Source organism: Xiphias gladius, chromosome 20, assembly GCF_016859285.1.
Source record: "Xiphias gladius isolate SHS-SW01 ecotype Sanya breed wild chromosome 20, ASM1685928v1, whole genome shotgun sequence".
Classification (NCBI taxonomy): domain Eukaryota; kingdom Metazoa; phylum Chordata; class Actinopteri; order Istiophoriformes; family Xiphiidae; genus Xiphias; species Xiphias gladius.
The window spans coordinates 620378-639684 of record NC_053419.1 but is presented as its reverse complement, the minus strand read 5'-3'; the positions used below and the strand labels follow the sequence as shown (position 1 = coordinate 639684).

At 38.6% G+C, this 19307-nt stretch overlaps 1 protein-coding gene across 7 annotated transcripts in view; it reads left to right on the top strand.

The window, feature by feature from the left end:
• Positions 1-9680: 9680 nt before the first annotated feature.
• The window catches only part of LOC120806131 (ras-specific guanine nucleotide-releasing factor RalGPS1-like), a 51540-nt gene continuing 41913 nt past the window's right edge, over positions 9681-19307 (top strand). For 6 of the 7 annotated variants that reach the window (XM_040156902.1, XM_040156900.1, XM_040156904.1 and 3 more), the window contains exon 1: positions 9681-10072. The gene's annotated coding sequence lies outside the window, so the exon portion shown is untranslated. Of the gene's footprint in view, positions 10073-10403; positions 10449-19307 lie in introns of those variants that run through there. The other variant, XM_040156901.1, reaches the window with a different exon arrangement.

Genomic DNA, 19307 nt, shown 5'->3' with positions numbered 1-19307 from the left:
GTCAAAAAAGGTGGCATTCCCATCTTCCTCCAGAATCAAAGTACCCCAATGCACTCGAGGCCCCTGCCACGCATCTGTATTCACAATCAAACAGACTGGCTTTTTAAATGACTTCTGATGTAAAGGTGCTTAATTGGAGGCCCATTCACCGCAAAATATATCTCCCAGTAAATGGCGCATGAGGTCTTCCAATTGATGATTGTCAATTTTAAAAAGTTTCTCAGTCGTTGTTGTTTACATTTTTATCTCCAAAATAGAATCTTAAAAGGCAAAACAATATGCATGGTTGTTTGCTGTAAGGGATCACTGAATCTCATCTCCAGTCTTAAATTTCCATCGGCAAAGGGAGATAAGGCCTGACTGTCATCGTCAGGGTTTACATTAAAAACAAATAAGGTCTATCCCTGTTGAAAATCCTCTCAATTGATGCAGAGAGGAAAATCTTTAAGATGGCTCCCCGTGTCTGCAACATATTGTGAAACTCTCAACAACTGGTTGTTGTTAATTTGTGTCTGGAAAGCCTTGGCAGGAATCTGTCTACCAACCGACAGAAGATCAGGTATTCTATGTCACTGTGGATAAAATTAAATGGGTTTGAATCACTCTTCCCTGTGAAGGCTTTGTTGTTTATCATTCTTAGTGCTATGTACTTGGGCATGGTCCCCAAAAATAGATTCTCTTGATTACATATTCTTGAACTTTCAGGGATGGAGTATTTTTCACATTAATATGTGATAAGGTGTAGGGCATTACCTTTCATCAAGGCCACTGAATGACGTAAGTGCACATCAATGGAGACTGTGGCTTTCTTGACAAACAGGGAAGTACCAGTCGTGGCTTTGTAAAATAAACCTGCGCTTGACTTGACTTTTTAACGTATCTTCAGAGAAGTTTAACAGGGTCTCTATCACAGCTCTGTACGGGTGAGTGTTGCTGGCTTGAGATATTAGTCTATCCCCCAGAATTACGTTGCATTGAGCAAGAGCCTGTTGCAAAGTATCATTCAAATCCAAATACTCCGGGCATAAAGAATCCAATAGGACTTCTGTCAGTTATGGCCAATGTCAGTTAAATTTCTATGTCATGCTTTCCATCAATTGATAGCTGCATCATTGGCACAGTGAATAAATCCAGCTCCGTCATGGTGCATTTGGCTGATTCTTAGTGTAAAAAAGCCAGGTTTTTTTCAAGTTCTCTTTTCTAAAATAGTTTCTTCCTTTAGGCTTGCTTCTTTTGATTGGTTTTCTCTTTTTGGACCTAATGCGTTTTTTAGATACCATTCTACATTTTCCCAGTGTTCATCTCCTCACTCTCCAGGATAAAATCATAATACCCTCTGACGCCTGGCTTTGTTACGGGTGACAGTCTGGCCTATTACCACTGAAGCAATGTTTCAGGAAGCTGTTTTTAGGTGAAGTTTTTTTAATCAGGGGTGATACAAAACTAGAAAATATAGAGCCTGTTCTTCTCCAGTACATGACACAAGCTCCATTAAACCCCGGGAGACCTTCCCCAGCGTTATTTTCATAATAGCTCACAAAACAATGAAGATCTGATCCTAATGACACCTGCATTGTGGCCATCAATTTTTTGACAGAAAGGGTAAAGCTTTTGTTGTCTAAAATGCAGATTCACAGTAGTTTTCCCAAAGGTAAAGTGTACCGGTATGTTTTGATCCATTTTAATCTCAATGTGAATGTTTTCAATTTGTTTCTTTGCAAAGGGAAGGTAATCAGCTGTACGCCCCCTGTACTTTAAGCGTGCATAGGAAAGTGGCGTAAGCGTCGCCTATGATCTGGTGACGGACCATGTTGCTATAGCACTAAAGTGGATGAAACCCCAACTTTATATTCGCCAGGTATGGAGCCATCCTTTCAAATTGAAACCATTGTCCCAGTTGCATACTTAATATGAAAGTCACATGTGGATAAAACCGTAGATAGGTCTTGTCTTTTGCAGCATTCACTTTTTGTAACTCTGCTTTGTAAAATGTCCCATCAATAGGTTCATCGTCATAATATCTCAATTTGTACACAGGGGGTTGACGACCTATGCATTCAGCCACTGTAAACAACTCATCTGTGTAACTCTGTACATATATTTTATCAAATACTCCGCTGAGTTTGGATATTCTTACCAGATCTTCCTACTTGAAATTCCTTTTTACTTGTCTTTGTATCAAGGGTGAAATGTACTGTACAGGTTTTGAAAAACTTGAGAGGTGTTCTCTGACATAAACTGCATAGAGGTCATTTTTATACTTTATATAACTGTTACTGTAGCTTTCAATCAAGTCCTGTAATACATCTACGTGCTGCCTGGTGTTTTAAGCTGTAAAATACCTCCACGTTGTAGTTTTCAGCGTAAAACTAAATCTTTCAATCACAGATGTTTTCAGGTCACTGGCTGTAGCAAAATGATTAATACAGTGTTTTTCAGTCAAGGGCTCAAAACCTTTGTTAACGAATTCTTTTCCAGCAACCATTTGTAACTTTTCAGGCATCTGGCTTTTAATTTTGAGGCTGTTGTGGAAGAATATCTACAAAGGACTCTGAACACAAATAAACACACCAAGACACTGATTGGGTTAAAGTGGGTGAAATATATTGTAAGTTACAATATAGGAGACAAACAATCCTTATTACAAGAAGTCAAAGGAGGGTCTAAATAAAAAAAAAAGTCTTACTATCATCTTTTATAGTGTTCCATAAGACAAAGAATTTAGCTCCAATTGGTTATCGTTACTTGAAACCAAACACATCTTCCAACGGGATAGAAATGTATTTAGTGGTCACGTGCTGTCCTTTCATTGGTCATAAACTGAAAATGAGACAAGCATAGCTTGGCTTATTTCCAAAACTGCAGGCTGTTCCATATGTAGGCCCCCCTGGACTCTGTCTAAGGCCCCTTAGAGAAACTTGAAACTTCTATAGGAGCATCACCAAGGTAAATAAATGATAAACCAACTTTTCTTTCACAAGGCAAAGGCCTTAGTGACCTCTGCACCATTTCCTTTCCTTCATTGTTCTCGCATAAGCATTTTTTGAAAATACATCAATGACGATTAATAAATATTTAAACCCATCATTATGATCTGCCAAGGCCTGCATATCACAAAGATCGGCTTTAAACTGATTTAGAGGTTGTGGCACAAAAACTCTGTCTCCCGGAAAATGTGTCCTGGCAGGCTTATGCAGGGTATAAGCATGCTGTTCAGATAAAAAAAATCTTTGACCTTCTCCACCTTTACTTTGACCCCTGTTTCGTCCTGTAAAGCTCTGTGGAGTACCTCCACTCCTCCAAAACTACCTGGATGGGAAGGGTCATAATACAAATTTTTCATTAAAAGTTCAGACTTCTCTGCCATCTCTCCTACTGGATGCTTGCCATGATTTTGAAAAGAACAGTGGGGAGATGTGGCTTTTTGTTCAACTTTTATGTAAAGTTGCACATGCAGAAAAAAGTTTTAATCTATCATGTTCATCAAGGGATTCAAAGACTGCTTGTTTTTTTAAGAGGTAACTCGCAGCATCGACAAACAACACGTACAAAGTAAACACATGGTACATATCTATTTTTGAGGCGTCTATGCTCAAGTTTCCAATGACTTTACAAAATATGAATGAATTTTCACTTAAATGTAATTTTGTTCGTACAAGCAGTTCCCAAGGTATGTATACAGACTGTGACCAAACAATATCCAAAATCTGTACTCTAGTTACTTCAGTATTTCTGACTCTACTACTGCCTCTATACTTTAAAACATCATTTACGTTGTTTTCAACGATTTGATGCGAAAGATTCTGTAACTCAAAAATTTAAAAATACTCCTCTACAACTCAAAAACTTTTCTTACACAATTATCCAATTTTTTGGTTATTAGTTTTGTTTAGTTTAGTTTGTGTAAAAATTCCTCTGTAATGCCTTGGACTCTGGATTCAAAAGTGTTGATGCAGTGTGAGTCAGTGGCAGGATGGCAGGAATAAAACGGTCGGTCCACAGTCTTTTTATCAACTTGTCAAAGTGGGTTAGGTAAAAATACTTAGGTATCTCCAGCAGGCATTCATGTTATTTTGGCTCAGGTGGTTGATTTGGCAGCCACAACAGATTTCTTTTCTGTATTTGTGTAAAACAATGCCCAGCAAACAGACCACCACAGATTTCACTGTATCCAAAAACACAGAGGACAGCAACCCATCTGGTTCATTGCTCTGTTCTGTATGCGGAAAATGAGCAGTGTTGACGAGAACCTAGCGCTGATATACAGGGTAGAGGTGTGCAAGGTTGAGGAGATGCAGGGTGCGAATAGGGAGGAGAGCTGGGAAGAGAGTAATATCCCAATGATGGAGGCTCACGAGGAGAACGGGTAAGAGGGCCGGGTGACATCCCATGATCCGATGATGGTGATACAGGGAGCGACATGGTATTTTTTCTAGGCATTTTGTTTCCATCTGGCCTGACAACCCCCTGTTATAAACGATAAGATGGGTTGTACAAGGGGCAGGCTGTAAAATCATCTTGAATGGACGGGGAGTCTCAATTTGGGGTGCGCTTAGGGAAAGGAGAGGGATTTTTTTCGCTACCATGTTTTCCTTCCAACACTGGCTGCAATGGAATAGAGACGTGATCCTTGCAGCATTTTCTTTGAGCAATGAAAACCAGGCATTGAACAGCACGAGTCTGAAACACCATGAATTCAGAATTAAAACACTCCATGAAAAACTTTCCAACAGGGTCATCTTCAGCGTTCAAATGACAGCTCGTACAGTAGAACCATCTACCTGGGGGTGCTCTTAATCTCCCATACAGCTCTGAACATCTTTTGTATATTGGACTTGTGGGAGAGAACCTTCACCTCAGAAACGACCGACGGGTTCAGATTCTCTTCCACAAGATTCGTAGTCTGCAATAACACACTATGTAATCTTCAGAGTTCAATGTGAAGTAGATTTATTGTATATTAAAAACAGAGTACAATAAACTGAGCTGGTCCCAGGAGCAACTGAATTGGTTAAACATTCAACTTTATAACAACCTACACTCCTCTTATTGTGGGCCAAACAGTAAGTACATTCCCATCATTACACCTCCTTGGCCTGGTCTTGACTGTTAAGACACTATTGATTCATCTCTCTGGGTGCTTCCCACTATAATTATCTACTTTCTGAGAACTAATGGTGTCTACATTCCGAAGTAGCTGTAGTCTTCACAGGAGTGAGACAAATGCATTCTTCTACCACTTGGTTACATATACCATTATATTCTGAAGCAGGCACATTCTCTTATCCTTCCTCTCTAAGCCTCTCTCATTCAGCATTCTTGATACTTAGATTTTTTTTTTTAAGGGTAACTTACTGAACACATCTAAGGTAAAAAATTAAAAAAAAAATCGCATTCAGTAGCATATGAAAATGTATTTCCCACATTCTCCTCCTCCTTCTCATTGTTGCCATGACTGCTGTTGGCAGGGCTGGAACCATCTTCAAAGTTGTGGAGTCTGGACTCATCAAACAACTATGACTAATTAATATTGACTTTGGTGGGTGCTATAACTAGCTGCTAAAACCTCCACCTCTAATTTAAAAGCCTGAAGAGAATTAGTAGACTCTATGTTGTTTGAGAAGGGATGCATTAATGAAGCACAATGGTCCCAAGTAGATCTTAGGCTTCAATGTATGTCTGTATGTTTATGTTTAAAAAACGAGATACATTAATGCATATTCTTTCGAGAGAATATAACTACTCATAAAGTATAAATTAAAAACAATAATCTAACACTGCCAGTTGTATATTGATTTTGTTTTTCATTTGCTGCCTGTTATGTACAAATAAAGATGAAAACTGATGACACTATGTTATCAGTTATTTATTTAGCCTGTTTGAACTTTAGGTCTTATAGCATGTCAAAAGCAGTTTTACAAACTGATAAATGCATCCAGGCAGATTGTCAGTGAGCAGCTGTCAACACCTTCAGACATTTCATTACAGTCTGGCAAAAGGCAAAGGCAAAATTTTTCCAGTGATATTTAGAGCTCCTTAAACAAAGAGTTTGAGTAACTTCCTGTAGGGTTGAGGTATACACCATGCATGTATTATAAGACCTGGATACTGGACTCCAAAATTGCGCTCATTCACTTTAATGAATGGGGAAAATGCTTTTTGAGATTTTCCTCATTGTTGTACGACTGCAGGTCTGCTCTTTCAGAAAACCTCTCTTACATAGCCTCAAACAAATTTAATCTACCTCAAAAATCACATATTTTGCCTTAGTAGTACATATTTCAAATACCACATACTCACTACCACTCACTCTGGATTATTGTCTGTCATCGCAAAAATGGTTAATTTGCAGATATGAAAGGCTGCAGATTATGAACTATACAAACACAATGACTGTCGTTCACGCTGTCTTTATTAATCTGCAGTATCCTGCGGCCACACTACCATACACACTCACTGTGCACACTCACTGAGGCCACTAGAGGGTGTACAGGAGCACACATGCACCAGCACAAGGAAACTGTAGAGCAAAGGCAATAGACCAGAGGATTCTACAATATGCAAGGAGGGGCCTATTGAAGGCTGGATCCCATCCTTTTCTCCAAATCATTTATTAGAAGTGATCAATACATGAATAAGAGAAAGGGTAACAAGTGCAATAAAGCACAATGCAGACAATATTATCACTTTCTTTTTATACTGCTTTATCCATGTCAAGACAGTTAATTGTCAACAATAAAGATCTAGAGAATGGAAAAGTGTTTTACCTTATCTAAGTACCTTTCTAAACACTTACTGCACAATGTTTTCATTTGCAGAACCTATGCTTTGGCGATTTACACAGTATACTGGATTTTAAGCTCTCAGGCCAAGCGCGGGCTGACTTCTCCTGCTGATTGCAGTAGGAATCTGCCTACCACCTCTTCTTGGGCCAAACAGCATCAAAACACTTCAAAGGGGTGATGATCTTTCCGCAAACGGGAGATCCACATCCACTCCTCCTCCTTCCCCTTTGCTCATCATCGGTGACTCCATCATTAGGAATATCCGCGCAAAAGCAGCTGTGAACCCACTGGCTTCCAGGTGCCAAGTTTTGAGATATTTCAGAACAATTACTGGGTATTCTTACAACCTTCCCTCATGTCCAAAAAATCATTCACGTTGGTACAAATGACACCTCACATAAGCAGTCAGAAATTTTAAAACACTATTTTATATGTCTTCTTAACTTCTCATTGTTATTTATCAACACAGTATTCAAGGTGATTTATATGGATATTGTGGTCGGCAGTACCAAATGCAGAAATCAAATCAAGCACAATTAAAATTGAGCAAGCCCCAGAATCAGCGGGGAGCAATAGATCATTTGTAGCCTTAATGAGAGCTGAAAAATATTGCTGATATTCACGTGAGAGATTATTTGAAAGGCAATAGACTTCATACATTTTAGATAAAGAAGGTAAATTTGAAATTGGTCTAAAATTGTTAAAAACAAGAGGGTCAAGTGTAGGTTTTTTCAGGAGAGGTCGAACTAAAATTATTAAAATTAAAATTGGAGGGAACAGAGCCAGTAGATAAAGAGGAGTTGATCATAGAGAGGATTTGTGGTCCAACAGCCTGAAATTCCTCTTTCAGAAATCTAGTGGGGATAATGTCTAGTTGACAGGTGAAGGAATTTGAGTGGGAAATTAACTCCTCTAATTCTTGAATTGAGATCTGCTTGAATTGAAACATACTGGCATAGGGTTCAGTACAGATGAGGAGATTTCTGGTCACAGGTGTGATCTGGAGCCTAATGTCATGTATTTTATTAGTGAAATGGTGGAAAAATTGCTCACTTATCTCAGTAGATGGTCATATGTTTGCTTGGAGGAGGATTAACCACTGAGCTGATTGAATTAAATAAAACTCTGGGGTTGTTGCAGCTACTGGCAATCAAATTGGAAAAATAAGAACATCTTGCCTCTTTAACTGCACACTGATAGGCCAACATCCAAGTTTTTTAGGATATGAAGAGATACCTCGAGTTTTCTTCCGTTTCTGCTCAGCTCTGCTACATTGCCTCTTTAAATCCCTTGTATGGTCATTAAGCCAGGGAAGGGCATTATGTTTTGTACGTTTCATCTTGATAGGGGCGATGTCATCAAGGATAGTCTGACATATTCTATCAAAATTATGTAGCAGATCATTGACAGAGAGGCCCTTCTGATTACGGGTATTATGGGTGGAGACAGCTAAGAACTTTTCGTAGAAACTACCAGCTGACTTTGAAATAAAAGACCAAGAGGGGATTCAGGTAGGTGGCCTAAGCGGCATGAGCAAGGTATGGAAAATCACAGCCTTGTGATCAGATACAATAAAATCTAGCAATTCAATATTATTTAAGAAAAACACCAAAAGACAGCACAAGGTCAAGGGTATGTCCCTTATTATGAGTAGGGTTTTTAACAGATTGTTCTAGGTTAAAATACTCAAAGAGGTAAAGAAAGTCAGCAGTAAAACAGGACATGAAGGAGCAACAAATGTTTATATTAAAATCACCAAGAATCAGAACTGTATCATATTTGTCCATTATAAATGAGAGAACCTCAGGAAATTCTTTAATAAAACCACTGTTAGCCTTAGGTGGCCTATAAATTAAACACACCGTATTGGATGCTGGACATTTAACGGAAAACCCAGAAGAAAAAGTATTAAGAGAGACAGGGGAGAATATGCAGTTGTTAAAAATGATAGCTATGCCACCACCAAGTCCTGACAGCCGAGGTTGATTTAAACACCAGTAGTTAGGGGGACATGCCTCAGTCTGTGCGACAGAGTATCCAGGGCAAAACCTGGGCTCAGTGATTAATAAGAAATCAGTATTTATAGTCATAATAAAATCTTGGCATATAAAAAACTTGTTTGCAAGGGACCTCACAAGTTCATAGTTCAACATAGTATGTGCTATTTCACATACCGTATAATAATATGACTGTATATTCTGTCACGGCTGTGTAGCGTAGCAATTCATGAATGCACCAGCAAGTCAATTTTCATTAATGACAAGGGGTGTGGATATGTGTGCACAAAAACAAAATAAAAGACTGAATCAGATTCAACGAAATCTGTGTTATTTACAAATTCTTAATTATGTTATCTTCTTTCTTTCTCTCACTTTTTTCTTTCTTTCACCTTCTTCTATCAATCACCTTATTTGTCATTAAGACCTTGTGGATCCAACTCTTTTAAAGGTTAATATTTTCTACTACATCACTCCAGTAACATTGCAGTAGGAACAGACACTAGGCCTAAATCCAGATGATACAGAGCACATTCTTTTGATCTAGACTCAGGAGGAGAAATTTTGTGTCAGAAATCTGTAAAATGTGTCTGTTTACGCTTCCTCATCTACGTTGAATGACAAAATTCACAATGGGGATTCATCTGGTTTGAAAAATTAAAATTTATGTAAGAATTTTAAAAGGACCTGCAGTCTGAGGCTTACGGATCAGATTTTTGTTGTGAACCACTCAAGCTTTCTCGCTTGAGAATGTTTTAGGAACATACCACGGAGAAATGTAATGTACGAGCCTACAGGCAACTCATGAAGGCATCTTAGATGCACCTGCGTCTGAAGAACGCTGTTTTAGAGCCGCTCTCTGATTGGCCAGCTGTTATTAGAGGCGGGAGCTCTCTCTGGAGCCGAGAGGATGATAAGGCAATACACCTGGCTGTCAAGATATGTTTGCCTACCTGTCACTTCCTGCTGTCGGTATTTATTCATTTTCATTTCTTTATTCGACTGGAGATAATCTGGCACGTCACTGCCATGTTTGTATGATCTCGTCTAATGTATCCCGCACGATTTGTGGATCCTGCGGACCAAACCTTACGACCTTGGCTCCATGTTCGGCTCAAAGGAGGAGTAACCCCCTTGGACGCTGCTTGGAAAACACTACTTGGGCTTAATCAACCACCGCGGCTATACTCGTTTTAATGTGGACTCATACTGTCGTCTATATTAATACAGATACAACAACAACAACAGCAGCAGCAGCAGCAGCAGCGAGGGACTCAGCCTGGTGGAAAGGTAGGCACCACAGAGGCGTTAGCATGTTTTAACTGTAGATGCAGCTCAGATACACACAGCAGCAGCAGGCCTGGCTGTTGGAATTTATATGGGCTATAAGAGCCGTTTCATTCGGAGGTGCTGTCGTGACAAGACGCTATATGTGGACAGATGCACCGTGATTCATGTACATGGCTGATGTGTTTACGTTTGTCGTTCAGGTATGCATATGTGTATCTCTCAGAAACAATTCATGTGAATCTCAGGTGTCAAAACATGTCTGTGTATAGCGCATGGCCGCCTCCAGCATTTATTGGGCCTTACGCAGAATATGATCCTCCCACCCTGCACCCAGGCCCTGACCCAACCGCCCTTACGTTCACATATATAGAAAAATGTAAGAGACAAATGGAAGCATACAGTGCTGTTTTATTAGTTATCCTGAAAGATCAAATTACACATTACAGATTACATATTAAGAATGTGCGCCACTGAAGTGGACTTACAAATGCTCTATGAACTGCTGTATTATTACCATAATTGACTAACCTTACTCCAAAAAAAATTACAAATCTGATGCAAACCCTGATACTAAATGACAGACAATGTGGTCTTTGCGTCTTCACTGCAACTAACTGTCCTTTTTAATATGATGAATCTTTGGTTTATTTATTTTGTTTATTTATTTATTTATTTTTAATAGTTAAAGGAGCTGTATGTAAGATTTGGCTATTGCTACATTGCCAACGTTCGCATTAGCAGCTCTTTACTTATCAGTCTGGAAGAAACGTTGTGAGTTCAGCATCAAACTTCATTCATTTACTCGCCAAGGGCTGTCTCCAGTGGTGGAAAGCAATGCCAGTGTTAACTCTTGTTTTGCTTCTTTTTCTATCAATTCTTTTCTTCTACTGAAGTTAGCACGCTAGCCATTTCTAATATATGTGACATGTCCCTTGCTTTTACTTCTTGATTAACATACCATGACAGACTGAATAATGAGGTGAAAATGAAATGACAATTCCGTCTGATCATCAGGCTAAACAGAATACTTACCATTTGAAATGTGCTTTCTTTGGGGCCCTCCTGGTGGCTCACAACAACCTCGAAGTGGATAGCTAGCTACAACAAAATTGGATTGATTTGAAAATCTTTGCTGTGTTTTTCAGTTTCAATTGTAAAATGCCACAGTGTGAATGTGTCTGTTATTCTGTTATGCTATTATTTCATAGCACAATGGCCATATACTATGAACTAGGGCATAACCAAGCATTCTTTGCCCCCCCAGTACTGAGAAAATACCACTTTGTCCCCCCAATATACTGTAGAAAATACGTTTAATATGTCCTCCTTTTATGAACCCTGTCAGGTGGTTTAACAGAGGCTTAGTATAAGGCAAAAGCTAATGTTTCAGGTAACTGTTCAACTGTACATTGTACACTGTTCTTTGTACACTTACTATATAGCTATCTAAACAGCATGGTAACATTAAAGTAAATAAAACTAGTAATACAAGCAGAATTTTAAATGTATCAAATTAAAGTGATCATCAAGGACAGTCATTGTTCTTCTGGTAAAATAACCGCAGTCATTGATTAATTGGTGAAAAGATCCAGTTATTTCAACACTGTTTATTTCAGGAGACTAACAGGGATGTATAGACAGACCCAGGCAGAGAGAGCAGTGGTTCAGATCAGTGCATGGAGGAGCTTTGCTTACAGTCAGTAAACAGCAACTGATGATAACAAAATGAAGTGGAGAGGCAGCCCCTAACTCAGAGAAATCAGACTATTCCTTTTAAATGTGAATTCAAAGGGTGAATGTAGTCCTCAAAACTATCTTCTAAATGTGCAAATTTCCGTATATAAATATCATCGAATTGTAAGAAATGCACTTAAAAAAATCTGCATCCAAGCCCGAGGGTGCTGGGGGCTGCGCATTCAAAGCAGTGTGGTTTTTTTTTTTTAATTCTTCAGTTGGTAAAAGTGGTGCTGCAGAAAACACCGTAAAAGTTATCTAAGTTTAAAATTTTCAGGGGAGGTATAGAATAGTGCACAGATGTCAGACACCAAAAATTACCCATGTCCACCAAGATGTGGCGCTGTAATCAAGGTAAGCACGTTTTGGCCAGTAACACATAGTACACTGCACATTCAAAAACCTTATTTGCACTTGTTCCCTGGATTTAGCTGAATCTCAGGATATAGGCCACCTATAATTTTTTTCCCGCAAAATATGCAAAACCTACTTCTTTGAACTCCTCCTAGGTTGTGAGTCTGATCTGCACAAGTTGCCTCTCATGATAAAAGTTACTAAAAGAATTTTGATGATCCAAAAGAACGTGCAAGTTATACAGGAACAACTTCCTCTTTGTTACAGTCAAAACAGGTTGCATATCTTAGAAACAATCACTCCTATACTATATTCAGACCATATGAGAATCAAGAACAGCATTCCTTCAGTATCCTCCATTGTTCCTGTGTCTGTCGCACTGACAATGACGTCACAGCAGTTTTGTGGGACGAGGATATACTACTGTAAACCTGCAGTAGAAAAAGAAATACCTCGTACCAAAAGCGAGTAGAGTTGAGTTGAGTTGAGCTGGTACATTGCAGTGGAAAAATGCTCACTGTTAATTTTTAGTGAATTATCTGAATTTTTTGATGAAGAAAAAAATGGTGTTCCAGACTGTTGAAAAATTCCAATCAATGTTGAGAAACTGAAAATCTTTTTCTCAACTTTTTGTTACCAGGAGTGGTTTGGTGTCACAAGAGGACGGTTTGTTGTAAACTGATGCTACTCGTTTAGTCTTGGTAGTAATTAGTTATACCAAGGGGGTGGGTGGTAAGGTTCGCTCTCCTCTCCCGGGTCAGTCTCCTGAAATACGCCGAGAAAACCGTGGCCGGAGGTCCCTCCGGGCGCCCGCTGCTCGGGTGTCCGACGGTGACGACGAGCATCCCGGTCACGAGCAGACAGGTGACCGCGGAAGCAGCGGCGGGGCACCGCGCCGCTGCTTCCGCGGTCACCTGTCTGCTCAAGGTTACCCAAGGTACTGTATACATTTTAATGCGGAGCTTAAGATTAAAAAAATAAATAAATAATCCATGAAGAGCCTGGAAGAGAGTAGTACTCTTCAAATATTGGAAAGAGTGAAGACCTTGATGCTTGAAAACATTGCCTAACACATGAATTCCTTGTGTAGAGCACTGTGGGAAAATGAAAGGTGTAGACCCAGACAAGAGTGCATTACTATAACAAATGGGAGATAATTTATGCTATTTAGCTAAATGTTTTCATGGATAGTGTGAAATGGATAGTTCGAAATGATCGGGCCCAATATGCGATTCTGCAGTTTTTTTGTTTGATGGCAGAAACGGGCAAATCCTGAATCCTGACTGGAAAAGATAAAGCATTTTCTAAAGAGTGCCATGATGTACTGAAAAAGTGTCCAACCAGGTATTAATGGCTTTTAGTTGGAATGACCAATAATAGTTTTTAAAATTGAGTAGGAGAGGCCAACAAAACGAGAGAGGTCGAGAGAGTGGAAAAGCTGATCCTGGGACGTTTCCCCATTCCGTATAAAATTCCAATACATAAGAGTCAAGATACTATAAATAATGTGTCAGGGGAGAGAGAATGAGTTTAGAAAATAAAAAATTGATTTTCATATTTCATATTCAACAGAAACACAACCATGGAGACCAGCATCTTAAATAGACCAACTGTTCAGATCTTTCTTGACTTTAATAAGAACTGAATTGTAGTTATCTCTAACCAGATATGAAACTGTGGGTCTAATAATACTTAATAGGTGAAGCCATGTTTATGTAGAGAGACTGGAAGGTGATTTAGATCAAGGCTTATAGTGGCAAAAGTATCGATTTTGACCAGTTTATTTTATAACCAGAGAAGGAGCCAAAGTTGTCTAAGAAATTCAGAACATGAGGCACGTCCAAGAGGTGAAATAAAATGTCATCGGTATAAAGGGAAATATGAAGAGATGTCCCTCTGATTATGATTGGAGATATGGGATGGTTTTCCCTAACTGCCTGGGTTAATGGTTCCAGTGAGAGAGCAAACAGACCCATGGCAGCCCTGCCTAGTCCCTCTTGTTAAAAAAGTCATGTTAACCCAGGTGACCAGTTTGGACATGTGCGATAGGAGAGGCATAAAGTGTACAAACCATTTTTATAAAAGCAGATCCTAAGCCAAACCATTGCAAAACTGCCTGTAAAATAATTCCATTCCACACAATTGAAAGCCTTTTCTGAGTCTAACAAGCATGCCTAAAGATGCACATCAGAGGAAACCTCAGTTATATCTAAGAAATGGCGTATATTGTTGGAGGCCAAATGGCTCTTAACAAAATGTGTCTGATCTGGGTCAATCAGGGAAGTAATGCAGGAATCCAACCTTCTTTAGAGTACTTTGGCATACAATTTAAAATCACAATTCAAAAGTGGATTACTCCACTGGGTCCTTGTCCTTTTTTTAAAAGAAGAGAGATAAGTGCAGTTTTTTGATCTCCATGAAAAGAACCAACCTTTAGCGTGAAGTTAAGAGTCAAGGAGGATATGACCTACCAAGTGCCATAACTCAGAACAATTCAGGAGGAATTCCATCCAGATCGGGAGATCTTGGCATTGAGTCAAGAGCAACTTTAAGTTGCTTTTAAGGTAATAGGGGCATCTAGTCGGGAAGACTGCATAACTGAGAGAAAAGGTAGGTTCAAAGAGTTAAAAAAACGATCTCTTCTGGGGCTTCAGAAGCCTATTAATTAGAATAATGATAGCTTTAACCTTAATAATAAGTTTACTAGGTCTCTCTGCAAATTCATAGTACTTTTGTAAGATTTTCAGATGAAGAATTTTGCCTGTGCAGAAATAAGAGACCTATATTCTGACTCAGCAGAGGACAACATTTACTGCCTGTCCTCATTATAATTTGTCCTTCACTGAGATTCAAGAAGAGCTATTTAACATACAGTTTTCCTCAAGTTCCTCTTGATGGGTTCTGTTTAAATGAGAAGAAAAAAAGTGCAGGCTCCTCTAATGTGACACTTAATTACTTCCCAAAGTACATGTAGATAAATTTCTGATTGAGCTTTGCAAAGTATAAACTCACTCACAATTTGAGTAATATTTGTAAGAAAATTCCTGCTCTGAAAGAGAGTCATATTAAATTGCCATCTCTTAAATTTGGCAGATCCGAAGTAGTTTTCCAGAGAGAAGGTAAAAGAGGTCAGAGTGTACCATAGGAGGTTCAGTATGATTAAACTAAAGGTACACTTTACAAGTAGGAAGAGATGAAGAAGTAATCAATATGAGACAATGAAAAATGACGTGGAGAGAAAAAGGTGTAATCCTTGGTGGAAGGACTCAGTAACCTTCCTGACATCCAACGATTGTGCAGCGTTTCCTCGACATTTTTCTGTTTTTTAGCTTGCTAGCTCAGTGACAGAATGACTTCTTGGTGCTGTGTTGTCAATAAACTTAAAACGACAACAAAAGGACGGACGATAGGTCCGGGTGGGCCGTGCTGGGGGAATAGTTGAGGGTGGTGACTGTATAGTTCTGATGGCTCATTTACAGGCACAGTTTCTGAATATGGGCTGTGTTCATTTCTCCATTGATCGAGTGTTTTGACACTTTCACAGTACTTAGCATGTAGACATGCTTTATAATATGGGACCTTTAATGCTGAACAGTGGGAGGTGAGTCTAGATCCTTATTGCTGGTGACAGGGTAAAATGGCAAAATATAATATGTACACGAGTTAGGATGGAATTGGGACACAGAACTAGATTAATCCTATGTTCCAATTCCATCCGACATGTTAATTTTATACAGTACGTACTGTATTTTAATATTTATAGTATACAGTTTAGGCATGTAGGAAACCAGAAATCAGCATATTTACTGTTTATACTGACAAGAAAGCATAAAATATGTGGTTTTGTATGTTTTACTGTTAATTTATTTATTTATAAATGTATGTCTCACCACCTTTTCCAAAGAGTTAGGATTTTTTTTCAAGTGAGTAATTCTTCCATTTCTTCTTGCATTTTCCTCCTCCACTGCATTGTAGGAGAGTAGTTTCCATCAGAAGCGGACACACAAAAAAAGCGTTTTTTTTAAGTGTACATACTGACATTTTTTGAGGTTGCTTTTGAGGTCAGGGTTTTCACTACCATCGTAAGACTTTGGCTTAGCGCCCAATTGTTTTTGCGCAGTGCCTAAACAATGCTGACAGTTCTCTACTGCTCTGGAGAGAGGATACCTTATTGCTCCAAATATAAGATGATAATTTTTACAGTATTTACTATAGAGATTGTTGCAGTATGGGTTGTTTCTAGCCTTAATGTTTCTAAGCTAGTGAGTGTTTTCAGTCCTTTTTTTAGTCAGTCTTTTGCTGTTAGCCCAGTTTAACCTGCAGGAGTTTCTGAAGGCTGGTGTAACGTGTTTTTTCTGCTCCAGAGGAAATAAATTAGTGTGTGAAAACAAAGTCATACTGTGTCCCGACGTCTTTACTGCAGAAATGAACCAGGGAAAAAATCTGTCAAACAGCCAAGAATTATGTCTGTCACAGATGATGAGCTCAAAAAGACTGAAAAATGATTCATACCTTCAAGAGCGTGACAGGAGAGAGTGTAGGTCTGACTGATAGACAAGATACACTAATGTGGGTTTTTAATAATTACTGTATTTCATGTTTCACTTATATGAGAGAGATGGCTTCAATGATGAGGACTATTTTCTCCTTGGATTAATGGAATTTCAGGGGAACTATCCTCCTATCCACAAAGTATTTTCCTCAGTAACAGCTCTTGGAAAAGGAGGGTTTTCTTCAAGTCAGCCCAAGACTCATGAAAATGTGAAGGATTACTTCAGGACATACAGTGGTATGAAAAAATTTGGGCATCCTTGTTCAAAATTTCTGTTAGATCTTTTGGAGATCAGTTCATCAACTGATCTCCAAAAGGCATAAAGTTAAAGATGAAACATTGTTTTCAACATTTTAAGCAAGAATAGTGTATTTTTGTTTTGTAAAATTTTAGATTGGAGAAAAAAAGGAAAGGAGCACCATACAAATGTTTGGGCACCCCCAAAAAATTGAGCTCTCAGATTACTTTTATCAAGGTTTCAGGCCTTAATTAGGTTGTTAAGACTATGGGTTGTTCACAGTCATTGTTAGAAAACACAAATTAATGCATTTTCAAAGAAGCTTTATAAATAGTCTGACTCATCAAACTATGTCCCAACAATCAGCAGCTGCTTGTGCACTTCTAAGCAGCTGCCTAGCACTGTGAAAATTAAAATAATTGATGCTGATTACACAGTAGAAGGCTGTAAGAAGATAGCAAAGTGTTTTGGGTAGCCGTTTCCTCAGGTTGTTATGTCATTAAGAAATGGCCGTTAACATTAACGGTTGAGGTCATGTTGATGTCTGGAAGACCAAAAGAAAACTTTCAGAGAGAAGTGCTTGTAGGATTCCTAGAAGGGCAAATGAAAACCCCTGTTTGACTGTAAAAGACCTTCAGGAAGATTTAGCAGACTCTGGAGTGGTGGTGCACTGTTCTACTGGGCAGCGACACTTGCACAAATATGACCTTCATGGAAGAGTCATTAGAGGAAAACCTTTCCTCTGTCCTCACCATAAAATTTAGTGTCAGAAGTTTGCAAAGGAACATCTATACAATCCTGATGCATTTTGGAAACACGTCCTGTGGACAGATGAAGTTAAAATAGAACTTTTTGGCCGCAATGAGAAAAGGTATGTTTGGAGGAAAAAAAGGTGGAGAATTTCATGAAAAGAACATATCTCCAACTGTTAAGCTTGTGTTGCAGACAGTGGCACAGGGAACAATACACTGGTAGAGGGAAGAATGGATTCCATTGAATACCAGCAAATTCTGGAAGCAAACATCACACCACCTGCAAAAAAGCTGAAGATATAAAGAGGATGGCTTCTACAACAGGATCATGATCCTAAACACACCTCAATATCGACAATGGACAATACCTGAAAAGCACAAGCTGAAGGTTTTTCAATGGCCCTCACAGTCCCCCAACCTAAACATTATTGAAAAATCTGTGGCTAGACCACAAAAGAGTAGTGCATGCAAGAAGGACCAACAGTGTCACAGAACTAGAAGATTTTTGCAAGGAAGAATGGGTGAAAATCCCTCAAACAAGAGCTGAAAGACCCTTAGCTGTTACAAAAAGCTTGTATAAGCTGTGATACCTGCTGAAGGAGGTGTTACTAAGTACTGACCATGAAGGGAGCCCAAAATTTAGTTTTGGGCCCTTTTTTCTTTTGTTATTTTTGAATCTGTAATAGATGGAAATAAAAAGTAATCTTTTTTAAAATATGAAAGAAATATGTTATCTTTAACTTTGTATTTTGGAAATCAGGTCCTCGTTTACTCGCTTAACTATTCACAGTAAAAAATATTTTGACCAGGGGTGCCCAAACTCTTTCATACCACTGTAGCACTTATTTCATCAGTGAGAATATTGTTTCACCTTTCTTCTTACTAATGACTGAGTGTGCTATGAAAAATTTTACCACGTGTTGTTTTTAAAAAATAAATAAATATTGTAATGTTAATGGTCCAAAATAATGTGAAAATGCATAGTCTTTAGTCAAATAACAAACTTTTCATGCTATTTTCTGTATTCTACTTTGTTCCTACAGCTATTTTACCAACATCCATAATTTGTTTTAATTTGTTACAGCTGTGAGAAGCTTTGTAAATTGCATTGTGGGACATTGTGTCAATCAGCAGCCTACTCAAAAATCAGTAGTTTTTTTTTTTTTTTTTTTTCTCTTTAGTATGCATAGTGATTGTTTTGAGCATACTTGCTTTTGTCACTTCTACAGTGGGAATGCACCACCGACTGAAAACCTGTTTAGAATAAATTGTGTTGTGTGGAATTGAACACAGTGTAGGTCTCATGATGTGGCAGGAAGATTAATATTGGTCTATAATGCCATCTAATGGTTACATGCGTGTATGAGTGCTAAGGGAACTCAGCTTTCCTAATGTGTCTGTATTTATGCTATGAAAAATTTGAATGCAATCGGCTGGTAATACTGCTATTTTTTGCTGATAATATATGATTTGAAGTATTGGGAAGCTGACATTTGCTGAAGCGTATGTGTCTGTGTTCAGGAACATGAATGGATTATTGATTAATTATTATTGTTTATACATTTAAATCCCAATTTTTTAGAGTTAAAACCTATCCACAGTGCT